The sequence below is a fragment of the Centruroides sculpturatus genome, unplaced genomic scaffold (genome assembly GCF_000671375.1).
Source record: "Centruroides sculpturatus isolate CEXI.00-Female unplaced genomic scaffold, Cexi_2.0 scaffold233, whole genome shotgun sequence".
Taxonomy (NCBI): Eukaryota; Metazoa; Arthropoda; class Arachnida; order Scorpiones; family Buthidae; genus Centruroides; species Centruroides sculpturatus.
In genome coordinates this window covers 234,005-249,589 of record NW_019384616.1, presented here as the reverse complement: position 1 = coordinate 249,589, position 15,585 = coordinate 234,005, and the positions used below count along the sequence as shown (strand labels likewise).

At 23.9% G+C, this 15,585-nt stretch overlaps 1 protein-coding gene across 1 annotated transcript in view; it reads left to right on the top strand.

Annotated features, from left to right (window-relative positions):
• LOC111625382 (metabotropic glutamate receptor 7-like) overlaps positions 1 to 15,585 on the top strand; it is a 61,902-nt gene that overhangs the window by 33,435 nt on the left and 12,882 nt on the right. The window lies entirely within an intron of this gene.

Genomic DNA, 15,585 nt, shown 5'->3' with positions numbered 1-15,585 from the left:
TGGATATATGTAATTAAACCTTTATACATGTTAAATTACACATGATAAATATATTTACTGTATATTTGTAATTTTATTCTCAATTTTTTCTCAAGAATGCACTAACGACAAAGATAAAAAATGGCATAAAAAGCTTTAATTAAGTGCTTGGAATTTTACGATACAACTTCGTTACAGATTAGAAAATTTCGTTACACAGTCAAGGTGCTGGTGTATTTTTATTTACCTAAGACTCAAATAATATAAACCCTCGACTTTATATTATTTGAGGGATCAACAAAGATACATCTAAATTCCGAAAAAATGTTATCAAGATGTTAAACACAAGTTCTCTTTAGGCTTGTTGTCATTAGTTTTAATACGCTTAAAAACTGTATTATAAAAGTTGTTAAATATCTGACTAACGCTTTATTATTAAAAATTAAAAATTTATCTTTTAAAAATTTAAAATATGTTTTCTATGTTTAAATACACTTAAAAATTAGAATAGATATACTCGCCAAAATTAAGTTTATTGATGGTTTATTAGAAAAATAAATTAACGAAGTCACAGATATCAAAATATATTTTAAAGAAAGATTACAATTGAAATTGCTGTGGTAAGAACAATAGCAGAATCTTCCGAACCAATTCAGAGAAAAATAAAATGTAAGTTTAAAAATAACAATTTAAAAATGCGCCATTAACGTAAGCGAAACTGCTATGTCAAACTGAATAAAGGGTAAAAATGTAGGTGTGACGTCAGATGAAATTATCCGAATTTTTTTTCTGCTACATATTTTATGTATAATCTGGGAAAATGAAACTGTTTGGTGGAGGAATGTGAGAAAATGAAGGAAAATAAATGGCACAAGTTACTTTAAAAAAATTAATTAATTTGGGGTACCAACTTCAGATCTAATGAATTAACATAAAAGCATAAAATATTGATATTAGATAAAGAAAATGTTTTATTAAATTATAAAAATGTTAATTGCAACTAAATTATTTTTTTTTTGTAGTTGTAGCTATGTAAAATTTAGAAATAAGTTATTAAACTTTTTTCATTATAGACTAAGTTTCTTTCCTTTAGTTTAGAAAGCATTAAGATTTTGTTAATGATTTTGTTAAATATAAAATGTACGAAGTTTCAAAATTACGTTTATACAGGCCTGTAATATTTCATTATAAAATTACCGTAAGTTTTTAAAAGTTTTCATATAGCTGCTTTAATTATTGGAAAAATGAGATTTTGATTTTTAAATATACTAAATTGCATTTTTAATTGTGTTAAGTTTGTTTTATGTGTAATGCAATTTTTACGTTAGTTATTTTGTTTTATTAGGTTAAAAAAACTTTAATTGTAAATTTATAATCATCGTCTTATCTTACATCTATGAAACTATTACGTTTAAAGTGATTACTATTATAGAAATAGTTTAAATTATATCTTAATCACATTTTATTTCTTAATAAATCTTATTAATCAGGCAATTTACACAATTAGTTTTATATGAGTTGAATAAGGATAGTTGTAATCTATATAACTCTTATTAATAATAAATTATTTTCTGAATCTTTAAAAATATGCAAATAATGGTGCAATGGCCGGATTTTCGCAAAAGATTTGTCTTTCCATAAAATTATGGAGAGATTAATTCAACACTCTTTGGAAAAAAAGATAAGTAAAAAATATAATTAACAATCACTATTAATTACTGTTTGCAATTGATGATAGCAGCAATAATTTACAGTTTATCCTTACGAAACTAGAATTCATTTAAATTTAATAATATCCAAAAATTGATGGTTGTTTCATTAATCAAGTTTTCAAATGTTGTTCCTAATTTTATGGCCAATATTAAATAAAATTCTGATACTTATTACATAAGTCAAACTCTTATAATATTGTAAAAACAGAATAACTATTCTGAAAATTATAATTCTAGTAATAGGTAATAATATCGATATAATTACATTGTTTATAAAAATACATTTATTTCCTTTGTGTAGCATTAATATACAAATTTTAGAATTTTTATTGTTTATACCGTACTTTTTAATGACTATAAGCAATGTTAATTTTTATTTTTTTATGTGAATGAAAGACTATATAATGGATATCATCTCAGTCTCACAAGTTGTTTAAAAATTAAAGAAAAAAATTTTTCATAAATTCAGAATAGATTTAAATAGTAAATGTATAACTCTTGTGCTGCTTTATAACTTTTATTTATTAAGTGTATTATCTTAAATTAATCTGTGATTTTTTGTGTATTAGTACAATACATGTTAATGATATTTACTATACATTTAACTTTAAAATTAGACAAAAGCAAACAGAGTAATAGCTTAGATTTATCGCAATATTATAATGCAACATCTGTTATCTCGTAGAAAACAAAAACCTGTATTTACGCCTTATATTAACACAGGCCAATCAGTATAAATTTATAACCCCGACTATTCATTCTTAAGCTATTGTCAAGATAATGAGATAATTATTTCAAAAATATTTATTTTTCATTAACTATTTTCTTGATAACGATAAAGGGACATCTACTTCAATGAATAAATATTTAAAATTACACTTTAAAAGTTTTGCCATTTTAATTTTTTTAAAAGTTGTCGATTTTTGTCGCTGCATTCATAAATTTAGGATTATCTTTCGTTCTTCTTGACTGATTATTCTAGATTCGTAGTCATGTGACTTTTTCAGAACTAAAATTTCTTAAAATAATTAAAAGTGTTATAAATTTTTTTAATATAGCTTTACACTTTCTGAAACTTTCTGAACTGAGAGAAATTTTGTATCAGTTGGTCGATTGCATTAAAATCTGTTATCAGTTATCGTTTAAATCGTTTTACGTTATGTTGAATTTACATCGATTTTTCCAATTACATAAACGTATAAAATCATCTAATTAATTTGATGCTTTATTTCACTATATATAAATTATTAATAAAAATATATAATGTAGTATTTTCGTTTTCTGTTACTTATATCTTAAAAGTTTCATTTGAAGTTAATCAAATATAGCGGAAAAATTATACAAAATTTATTGTAGTGTGCACATGTTAATGACTTTAATGTATATTAAATATTATATAAACCAAACATTTCATCATATTGAATTTACTGAACGTAAGTTTCTCATTTCTGACAAAGAGAAGTTAAGAAAAATAATTTTTTTTTAATACAGTTTATTTGACATTTATTTTGTTGTCAACATTTTAAAAAGAACACTTGTAAGAGAAATTAATTTTTCAAAGATTGTCATCGATAGATTTTTCTTCCTACATCGTATACTGAATGAATTTCCACTCGTACTATTGTTACCGATTTTCAACAATACATTGTGCGCTTCAACAAATGACGATCGATCGTGACGTACGGCGTAATTAGAATGAACATCATATCCAAATTTTTAAATATTATACAATGCAGATTTTATCTTCTTATATTATATATATTTCACAGATGCGTAATGGAAAAATAGATCTAAATCGCCTTACATTTAATTGCCACACATTTCAACTTTTACTACATATTATTAACAATGATAAAAATTAATTAGTTGATTTAAATAACTGAAAAAAGAATAAATATTATTTCATTTTTAATTTGGATTTTAAGTATCAAGTATAAATATAATATGTAATGTTCTCATTTTACAATTTTAATAATCTACCTATCTGGCGATATTGAATATGTACAGTACTTAAAACATATATGAAATTTGTTCTCTATTCCCTATACCGCATAAATTCCAGTTAATATTTTTCTTAGAATAAACATGACATCAATAATTTAATTTGTAAACTGTTACCACGATTGAAATTAAAAATACTGAATACAATTTAAATTTTCCATCATGTAACAATTGTAATAAGTTTCTTTTGTTTCTTAATTATTTTTTATTAGTTCAGTTATACAATAACAAATTTAATAATTGATTTATATAAAGATATTAAAAAATTGTAAACAACATAATGAAGTTCAAAACTTACAAAATATATTTTTATAATCAAAATTTCAAATACAAAATGTTTACTGTTTAGTTATGTAATCCTTTAAAAAAAAATTAAATAGCAAAGAATAAAATTCAGGAATAAAATTCACATTTCAAAACATTTCATTTAAACAGGAATAAAATTCACATTTCAAATTGCACTAATACTTTAAAATACAAATGTAAAATTGTATTATAAAAGTAATATTTTTAAAAAATTAAAAAGATTAAGAAATGTTACCTAACTGGGTCTTATGACTGAAGTAATAATTTACGTAATTTTCAAAAAACTATTTTTATTATGGAATATTTAGAAAAATTAAATATTTTTAAATGTAAACAACTATTTATAATTAAAATATTCCTCTGTAATTTAATTTATTCAAATTTTAATTTTTTATTTCTCCTGGAATTCAGTTTTTAAATTTTACTTATCGTTAAATTTTTTTTATAATTATAATTTTAATCTTATCGCTATAATTTTATGTTTTATCCTATAACAGGGTTTAGACTTTCCTGAGTTTAATCGTTGACCTCTTTGTTAATTCCTATTTCTAGAATACTTCACTTTCTTTACGCTAAGAGTTTTTTCTTATTTTTAGAACCACCATAATCTTTAACTCTGTTTTATTCTTTCAAAATAAATAAATTTAAAAAATAATAATAAATTTAATTTAAATTTCAAAATAACTTCTATACATTTTATATAAATATGCTTTGTTTGTTTTCTGCTGTTAAATAGAATTATAATATTTATCGTTAGACGAAAAAACTTAAAATTAAATCTTCATTTTAAATGTATTTTGTGTTGTTAATCATACAAGTAATGAAACCTTTGTATAAAATTTTAATTATTTTTAAAGGTTCTGTTTGTTAAAACAATTAAAGCTTTAATCAAATATTATTTAAATTTTTTGCAAGTTTAAATAAAATTTAATTTTCAGTAAGTAAATATTTATTATATAAATTAAATCTGTGAAAAGATAAAAACTATTTATTATTCTTTGATTTCATTCATGTTTAATACTTGGATTTCGATGTTTAATAACGTGTATTTCAGTATTTAATAATTTATACCATTTTACTAATGAAGCATTTAATTGAAACGAATGAAATCTTTATTAACACGATTTTACTATTGAACAGGATACTGAATTGAGTATGTTTATCTCCTGTTGTTAAACAGTCTATAATTCAGTACGGGATTATTGCAAAATCTTTTTTAATTGAGCTGAAATTAAAGAAAAAATTGTAGACCTATAAATTATCACTGTTGTCCGTCTGTCTTTCCTGAATCTCGAGAACGGAGTTAGACAAAACCCGAGAACATATCTCGACAGCAGAGGAGAAGGAGGTCCTGGTTAACTATATAAGAACTTTTGACACAAATCGGCACTCATGTCATTTCAATTCAAATTCTCCCCTGAAAGGTGTTACATAGATGACACGACGATTCTATTGTTAAATGAAAAGTACTGTATAATGTATAGGGGCAAGCTACTACTAATTTGAGGTGAAGAGTAAATATTTTAAATAAAATATATTAAAATTATGATTAAAACATTTCAGCCCGGAATTGTGACGTTTTCAAAATAAATAATTGTTTTCCAGTATCTTAATATAAAAAATTTTAGCAGTTTATTGGTCATAAAAGTTGTCTAAACCTGCAAGATAAAGTCAATAGAAGTTCGATTATTTTAAATCGGGGCATTTATTCAGTTGCAGCACATCCATGCTCATTAAATTAATTCTTAAAATTGCGATTGAAATGATTTATTATCAGACTATTCGAGAAATTATCAAGTCTGAGACATTATTTATTTCATAACTCCATTCTCGAGATTGAGGAAAGACAACGGACGGATGACAGTGGGAACTTATAGGTCTACATTTTTTTTCAAATTGCAGCCCAATTTAATCAAATGAATTAATTCACAATTAATATGAAATAATATAGATTTTTATAGCAGGCACACCAATTATAATAGATAAAATATCAAAGTTCTGTACTTGCAACACCATTGTTCTGTTAATTTATTATTTTATGTTCCTTATTTTCAACTAAAATATAAGTAATGTTGCTTATAGGTTTAAATTTTTATAATCGGTAAATGATGATGATAATTGATCGAATTATTATATTGTTGAGAAGACCGAATTTCAGCATACATCATTCATTAGAAAGAATGTTTCAGATAATTTACTTGAAAAACAATTGAATAATTTAATTTTGTATTCAAATTTTAAATACAAATGTTATATTACATTATTAATCGAATTTAAATTTAAATTAACTTTTCATTATTTTTAGCTTAATGGTATTGTTAGAATATGATAAGTATTTACTTACTGTATTTGTATTCATTTTTGTCTAGTTAGCATATTGTTATAAATTAAATAAATATGATAACAAATAAATAGGATGGAATAGAAATTTTAAAATAAACAAATTTATTTACAATGTTAGTATGACAATATGAGTATTTGCTTTAATTATTCAAAAATAGATTCAAAAACTATTCTAGAAAAAATAAATATAATAAAATTAATATGGTTTACTAATAACATGTTTTTGAATTTTGTAAGAAAGAGAATTAATCAAAGCACTTTGTACATTAATTTATAAACTACGACTCTTTGTATTATAAAAATTTCCATCAATTAAGGCAAATTGTTCTTTTTTTTCAATGCAAGGATAAAAACAATTTAATTATGTACAACTGTTTGAGATATAAACATAATATAATAGTCAAAGTTTAACTATTTGTATAGTATTTCCCAGAATAAAAATGAAATCGATAAGCTGAGTCTTTAATGTGTATCATACTGCCCCGTAGCTAAGTAAAGAATGGAGTGAGTGAAGTTAAATAAAATATGACAGAATCAACATTTCAAAGATCAGCATGGAGTTGTTTGATTTTATGTGACGTTTTTCGTTTCATAATTTAAAATTTCATGCTGGAATCAAAAGTGTCGGAAATGTCAAATATGTTATAATGTTTAAATATGCTTTATAATTTTCTAATAAATGTTCTACAATGTAGTGAACACGAAATTATTTTTCTTTGCTTATGGAGAGTAATGAACATAGAATCCATACAGTGGCGCGTTATAGCTTGATAGGGTCCACGAAAATTTAAATTAGGGAACCCCGTGTACGGTGTTGACTTCAAACATTTTTTTGGGGGGTGGAATTTTTTCGGGAAATATTTTCTTATGAAAGAGAGGAAAATTGCCAAGGGTTTCATCATTTTACCTATACGATAACGCGCCACTGGCTCCGTAATTAATTATTCTAGGAAAGACTATAGTTGAATATGAATTAACAATTTCATTTATTGCAAATAATTATTGCTTATGTCATATTCTTAATGTCGTTTACAACGTTATATAAGGAGTGATCCCTACCAAGTAAAACAGTAACTGACTGACTATATATATACNACATTCAATTTTATATACAGTATGTTGACATTGATTTGGATATATGTAATTAAACCTTTATACATGTTAAATTACACATGATAAATATATTTACTGTATATTTGTAATTTTATTCTCAATTTTTTCTCAAGAATGCACTAACGACAAAGATAAAAAATGGCATAAAAAGCTTTAATTAAGTGCTTGGAATTTTACGATACAACTTCGTTACAGATTAGAAAATTTCGTTACACAGTCAAGGTGCTGGTGTATTTTTATTTACCTAAGACTCAAATAATATAAACCCTCGACTTTATATTATTTGAGGGATCAACAAAGATACATCTAAATTCCGAAAAAATGTTATCAAGATGTTAAACACAAGTTCTCTTTAGGCTTGTTGTCATTAGTTTTAATACGCTTAAAAACTGTATTATAAAAGTTGTTAAATATCTGACTAACGCTTTATTATTAAAAATTAAAAATTTATCTTTTAAAAATTTAAAATATGTTTTCTATGTTTAAATACACTTAAAAATTAGAATAGATATACTCGCCAAAATTAAGTTTATAGATGGTTTATTAGAAAAATAAATTAACGAAGTCACAGATATCAAAATATATTTTAAAGAAAGATTACAATTGAAATTGCTGTGGTAAGAACAATAGCAGAATCTTCCGAACCAATTCAGAGAAAAATAAAATGTAAGTTTAAAAATAACAATTTAAAAATGCGCTATTAACGTAAGCGAAACTGCTATGTAACTGCTAAAAATGTAGGTGTGACGTCAGATGAAATTATCCGAATTTTTTTTCTGCTACATATTTTATGTATAATCTGGGAAAATGAAACTGTTTGGTGGAGGAATGTGAGAAAATGAAGGAAAATAAATGGCACAAGTTACTTTAAAAAAATTAATTAATTTGGGGTAACAACTTCAGATCTAATGAATTAACATAAAAGCATAAAATATTGATATTAGATAAAGAAAATGTTTTATTAAATTATAAAAATGTTAATTGCAACTAAATTATTTTGTTTTGTAGTTGTAGCTACGTAAAATTTAGAAATAAGTTATTAAACTTTTTTCATTATAGACTAATTTTCTTTCCTTTAGTTTAGAAAGCATTAAGATTTTGTTAATGATTTTGTTAAATATAAAATGTACGAAGTTTCAAAATTACGTTTATACAGGCCTGTAANAATAATTTATAAATATTCTCATCTAACTTCACGATATATTTCAAGTTCCTGCGCAACGGCATATCAGTCAGTATATCATGTAAACAACGAAAATCCTTCAAAACCTGATCAATATTATATAATGTCGTGTGACGTTTTGTTTTTCCCCCAATAAATGCCAGAAATTTCAAGACACCCTTATTGAATCATGAACATAAAAAGTAACATTGTATGAATAAGAACGGAAAATACAATTAAAATAAAGATTCAAGAGTTTTCCATCTAATAGTGAAATGTAGTATTATGGCAAAAAATAATTCCGAATTTATTATGCAATAGAATATAATTTATTTTCTATTTCTTAATGAATATAGGACTATTTTACTTTATGTATACTAATGAACATTGACTCTCTTCTTATCCTGGGATAGATTAAAGTGTAGGATTAGCTTCGGCAGAGGTCCCCCTCTGCCGAAGCTAATCCTACATTCGGACCCCGTCCCTCACCACCCGGCTGCCCCATTGTGGACCCGGCCGAACCCATAATGGGCTTGCAAAAGTACAAAAATAGGTCCTCTTATTGCCCACAGGGAGGAGAGAGATAAAAAAAACCGTTTGGGCTTTGCATGAACTTTCGATGCAAACCGAAAGTTACGTTATTTCAATTCAAAAATTTTCCGCTGAAGTGTTAGGTAGAGATGGCACGATTCTATTGTTAAAAGAAAACTATGATGTATAGGTGCAAGCCCTTACTAATTTATGTCGGAGAGCATATATTTTAAATTAAATAAATTAAAAATTGCAGCCCGGCATTGTGCCCAAATTATAAAATTATGGAGCTTTGGCTGAGAGAAAACTTTTGAAGAAAAATATAGCAAGTGCTTCAAATGTTTCTAGTGACAAGGAAACAAAAGGTAAATACAAAGGAAGGTATAAATCCAGGCGCTAGCTTTGTTTAAAATTTTGAAAGAACCTAAAAGCTGTTTAACCTTTCATATTAATAAATAGTTTGAATTAAGTAATAATATTTGCTTTTCATTATTTAACATTGTTAATNTTTTGTAGTTGTAGCTACGTAAAATTTAGAAATAAGTTATTAAACTTTTTTCATTATAGACTAATTTTCTTTCCTTTAGTTTAGAAAGCATTAAGATTTTGTTAATGATTTTGTTAAATATAAAATGTACGAAGTTTCAAAATTACGTTTATACAGGCCTGTAATATTTCATTATAAAATTACCGTAAGTTTTTAAAAGTTTTCATATAGCTGCTTTAATTATTGGAAAAATGAGATTTTGATTTTTAAATATACTAAATTGCATTTTTAATTGTGTTAAGTTTGTTTTATGTGTAATGCGATTTTTACGTTAGTTATTTTGTTTTATTAGGTTAAAAAAACTTTAATTGTAAATTTATAATCATCGTCTTATCTTACATCTATGAAACTATTACGTTTAAAGTGATTACTATTATAGAAATAGTTTAAATTATATCTTAATCACAATTTTATTTCTTAATAAATCTTATTAATCAGGCAATTTACACAATTAGTTTTATATGAGTTGAATAAGGATAGTTGTAATCTATATAACTCTTATTAATAATAAATTATTTTCTGAATCTTTAAAAATATGCAAATAATGGTGCAATGGCCGGATTTTCGCAAAAGATTTGTCTTTCCATAAAATTATGGAGAGATTAATTCAACACTCTTTGGAAAAAAAGATAAGTAAAAAATATAATTAACAATCACTATTAATTACTGTTTGCAATTGATGATAGCAGCAATAATTTACAGTTTATCCTTACGAAACTAGAATTCATTTAAATTTAATAATATCCAAAAATTGATGGTTGTTTCATTAATCAAGTTTTCAAATGTTGTTCCTAATTTTATGGCCAATATTAAATAAAATTCTGATACTTATTACATAAGTCAAACTCTTATAATATTGTAAAAACAGAATAACTATTCTGAAAATTATAATTCTAGTAATAGGTAATAATATCGATATAATTACATTGTTTATAAAAATACATTTATTTCCTTTGTGTAGCATTAATATACAAATTTTAGAATTTTTATTGTTTATGCCGTACTTTTTAATGACTATAAGCAATGTTAATTTTTATTTTTTTATGTGAATGAAAGACTATATAATGGATATCATCTCAGTCTCACAAGTTGTTTAAAAATTAAAGAAAAAAATTTTTCATAAATCCAGAATAGATTTAAATAGTAAATGAATAACTCTTGTGCTGATTTATAACTTTTATTTATTAAGTGTATTATCTTAAATTAATCTGTGATTTTTTGTGTATTAGTACAATACATGTTAATGATATTTACTATACATTTAACTTTAAAATTAGACAAAAGCAAACAGAGTAATAGCTTAGATTTATCGCAATATTATAATGCAACATCTGTTATCTCGTAGAAAACAAAAACCTGTATTTACGCCTTATATTAACACAGGCCAATCAGTATAAATTTATAACCCCGACTATTCATTCTTAAGCTATTGTCAAGATAATGAGATAATTATTTCAAAAATATTTATTTTTCATTAACTATTTTCTTGATAACGATAAAGGGACATCTACTTCAATGAATAAATATTTAAAATTACACTTTAAAAGTTTTGCCATTTTAATTTTTTTAAAAGTTATCGATTTTTGTCGCTGCATTCATAAATTTAGGATTATCTTTCGTTCTTCTTGACTGATTATTCTAGATTCGTAGTCATGTGACTTTTTCAGAACTAAAATTTCTTAAAATAATTAAAAGTGTTATAAATTTTTTTAATATAGCTTTACACTTTCTGAAACTTTCTGAACTGAGAGAAATTTTGTATCAGTTGGTCGATTGCATTAAAATCTGTTATCAGTTATCGTTTAAATCGTTTTACGTTATGTTGAATTTACATCGATTTTTCCAATTACATAAACGTATAAAATCATCTAATTAATTTGATGCTTTATTTCACTATATATAAATTATTAATAAAAATATATAATGTAGTATTTTCGTTTTCTGTTACTTATATCTTAAAAGTTTCATTTGAAGTTAATCAAATATAGCGGAAAAATTATACAAAATTTATTGTAGTGTGCACATGTTAATGACTTTAATGTATATTAAATATTATATAAACCAAACATTTCATCATATTGAATTTACTGAACGTAAGTTTCTCATTTCTGACAAAGAGAAGTTAAGAAAAATAATTTTTTTTTAATACAGTTTATTTGACATTTATTTTGTTGTCAACATTTTAAAAAGAACACTTGTAAGAGAAATTAATTTTTCAAAGATTGTCATCGATAGATTTTTCTTCCTACATCGTATACTGAATGAATTTCCACTCGTACTATTGTTACCGATTTTCAACAATACATTGTGCGCTTCAACAAATGACGATCGATCGTGACGTACGGCGTAATTAGAATGAACATCATATCCAAATTTTTAAATATTATACAATGCAGATTTTATCTTCTTATATTATATATATTTCACAGATGCGTAATGGAAAAATAGATCTAAATCGCCTTACATTTAATTGCCACACATTTCAACTTTTACTACATATTATTAACAATGATAAAAATTAATTAGTTGATTTAAATAACTGAAAAAAGAATAAATATTATTTCATTTTTAATTTGGATTTTAAGTATCAAGTATAAATATAATATGTAATGTTCTCATTTTACAATTTTAATAATCTACCTATCTGGCGATATTGAATATGTACAGTACTTAAAACATATATGAAATTTGTTCTCTATTCCCTATACCGCATAAATTCCAGTTAATATTTTTCTTAGAATAAACATGACATCAATAATTTAATTTGTAAACTGTTACCACGATTGAAATTAAAAATACTGAATACAATTTAAATTTTCCATCATGTAACAATTGTAATAAGTTTCTTTTGTTTCTTAATTATTTTTTATTAGTTCAGTTATACAATAACAAATTTAATAATTGATTTATATAAAGATATTAAAAAATTGTAAACAACATAATGAAGTTCAAAACTTACAAAATATATTTTTATAATCAAAATTTCAAATACAAAATGTTTACTGTTTAGTTATGTAATCCTTTAAAAAAAAATTAAATAGCAAAAAATAAAATTCAGGAATAAAATTCACATTTCAAAACATTTCATTTAAACAGGAATAAAATTCACATTTCAAATTGCACTAATACTTTAAAATACAAATGTAAAATTGTATTATAAAAGTAATATTTTTAAAAAATTAAAAAGATTAAGAAATGTTACCTAACTGGGTCTTATGACTGAAGTAATAATTTACGTAATTTTCAAAAAACTATTTTTATTATGGAATATTTAGAAAAATTAAATATTTTTAAATGTAAACAACTATTTATAATTAAAATATTCCTCTGTAATTTAATTTATTCAAATTTTAATTTTTTATTTCTCCTGGAATTCAGTTTTTAAATTTTACTTATCGTTAAATTTTTTTTATAATTATAATTTTAATCTTATCGCTATAATTTTATGTTTTATCCTATAACAGGGTTTAGACTTTCCTGAGTTTAATCGTTGACCTCTTTGTTAATTCCTATTTCTAGAATACTTCACTTTCTTTACGCTAAGAGTTTTTTCTTATTTTTAGAACCACCATAATCTTTAACTCTGTTTTATTCTTTCAAAATAAATAAATTTAAAAAATAATAATAAATTTAATTTAAATTTCAAAATAACTTCTATACATTTTATATAAATATGCTTTGTTTGTTTTCTGCTGTTAAATAGAATTATAATATTTATCGTTAGACGAAAAAACTTAAAATTAAATCTTCATTTTAAATGTATTTTGTGTTGTTAATCATACAAGTAATGAAACCTTTGTATAAAATTTTAATTATTTTTAAAGGTTCTGTTTGTTAAAACAATTAAAGCTTTAATCAAATATTATTTAAATTTTTTGCAAGTTTAAATAAAATTTAATTTTCAGTAAGTAAATATTTATTATATAAATTAAATCTGTGAAAAGATAAAAACTATTTATTATTCTTTGATTTCATTCATGTTTAATACTTGGATTTCGATGTTTAATAACGTGTATTTCAGTATTTAATAATTTATACCATTTTACTAATGAAGCATTTAATTGAAACGAATGAAATCTTTATTAACACGATTTTACTATTGAACAGGATACTGAATTGAGTATGTTTATCTCCTGTTGTTAAACAGTCTATAATTCAGTACGGGATTATTGCAAAATCTTTTTTAATTGAGCTGAAATTAAAGAAAAAATTGTAGACCTATAAATTATCACTGTTGTCCGTCTGTCTTTCCTGAATCTCGAGAACGGAGTTAGACAAAACCCGAGAACATATCTCGACAGCAGAGGAGAAGGAGGTCCTGGTTAACTATATAAGAACTTTTGACACAAATCGGCACTCATGTCATTTCAATTCAAATTCTCCCCTGAAAGGTGTTACATAGATGACACGACGATTCTATTGTTAAATGAAAAGTACTGTATAATGTATAGGGGCAAGCTACTACTAATTTGAGGTGAAGAGTAAATATTTTAAATAAAATATATTAAAATTATGATTAAAACATTTCAGCCCGGAATTGTGACGTTTTCAAAATAAATAATTGTTTTCCAGTATCTTAATATAAAAAATTTTAGCAGTTTATTGGTCATAAAAGTTGTCTAAACCTGCAAGATAAAGTCAATAGAAGTTCGATTATTTTAAATCGGGGCATTTATTCAGTTGCAGCACATCCATGCTCATTAAATTAATTCTTAAAATTGCGATTGAAATGATTTATTATCAGACTATTCGAGAAATTATCAAGTCTGAGACATTATTTATTTCATAACTCCATTCTCGAGATTGAGGAAAGACAACGGACGGATGACAGTGGGAACTTATAGGTCTACATTTTTTTTCAAATTGCAGCCCAATTTAATCAAATGAATTAATTCACAATTAATATGAAATAATATAGATTTTTATAGCAGGCACACCAATTATAATAGATAAAATATCAAAGTTCTGTACTTGCAACACCATTGTTCTGTTAATTTATTATTTTATGTTCCTTATTTTCAACTAAAATATAAGTAATGTTGCTTATAGGTTTAAATTTTTATAATCGGTAAATGATGATGATAATTGATCGAATTATTATATTGTTGAGAAGACCGAATTTCAGCATACATCATTCATTAGAAAGAATGTTTCAGATAATTTACTTGAAAAACAATTGAATAATTTAATTTTGTATTCAAATTTTAAATACAAATGTTATATTACATTATTAATCGAATTTAAATTTAAATTAACTTTTCATTATTTTTAGCTTAATGGTATTGTTAGAATATGATAAGTATTTACTTACTGTATTTGTATTCATTTTTGTCTAGTTAGCATATTGTTATAAATTAAATAAATATGATAACAAATAAATAGGATGGAATAGAAATTTTAAAATAAACAAATTTATTTACAATGTTAGTATGACAATATGAGTATTTGCTTTAATTATTCAAAAATAGATTCAAAAACTATTCTAGAAAAAATAAATATAATAAAATTAATATGGTTTACTAATAACATGTTTTTGAATTTTGTAAGAAAGAGAATTAATCAAAGCACTTTGTACATTAATTTATAAACTACGACTCTTTGTATTATAAAAATTTCCATCAATTAAGGCAAATTGTTCTTTTTTTTCAATGCAAGGATAAAAACAATTTAATTATGTACAACTGTTTGAGATATAAACATAATATAATAGTCAAAGTTTAACTATTTGTATAGTATTTCCCAGAATAAAAATGAAATCGATAAGCTGAGTCTTTAATGTGTATCATACTGCCCCGTAGCTAAGTAAAGAATGGAGTGAGTGAAGTTAAATAAAATATGACAGAATCAACATTTCAAAGATCAGCATGGAGTTGTTTGATTTTATGTGACGT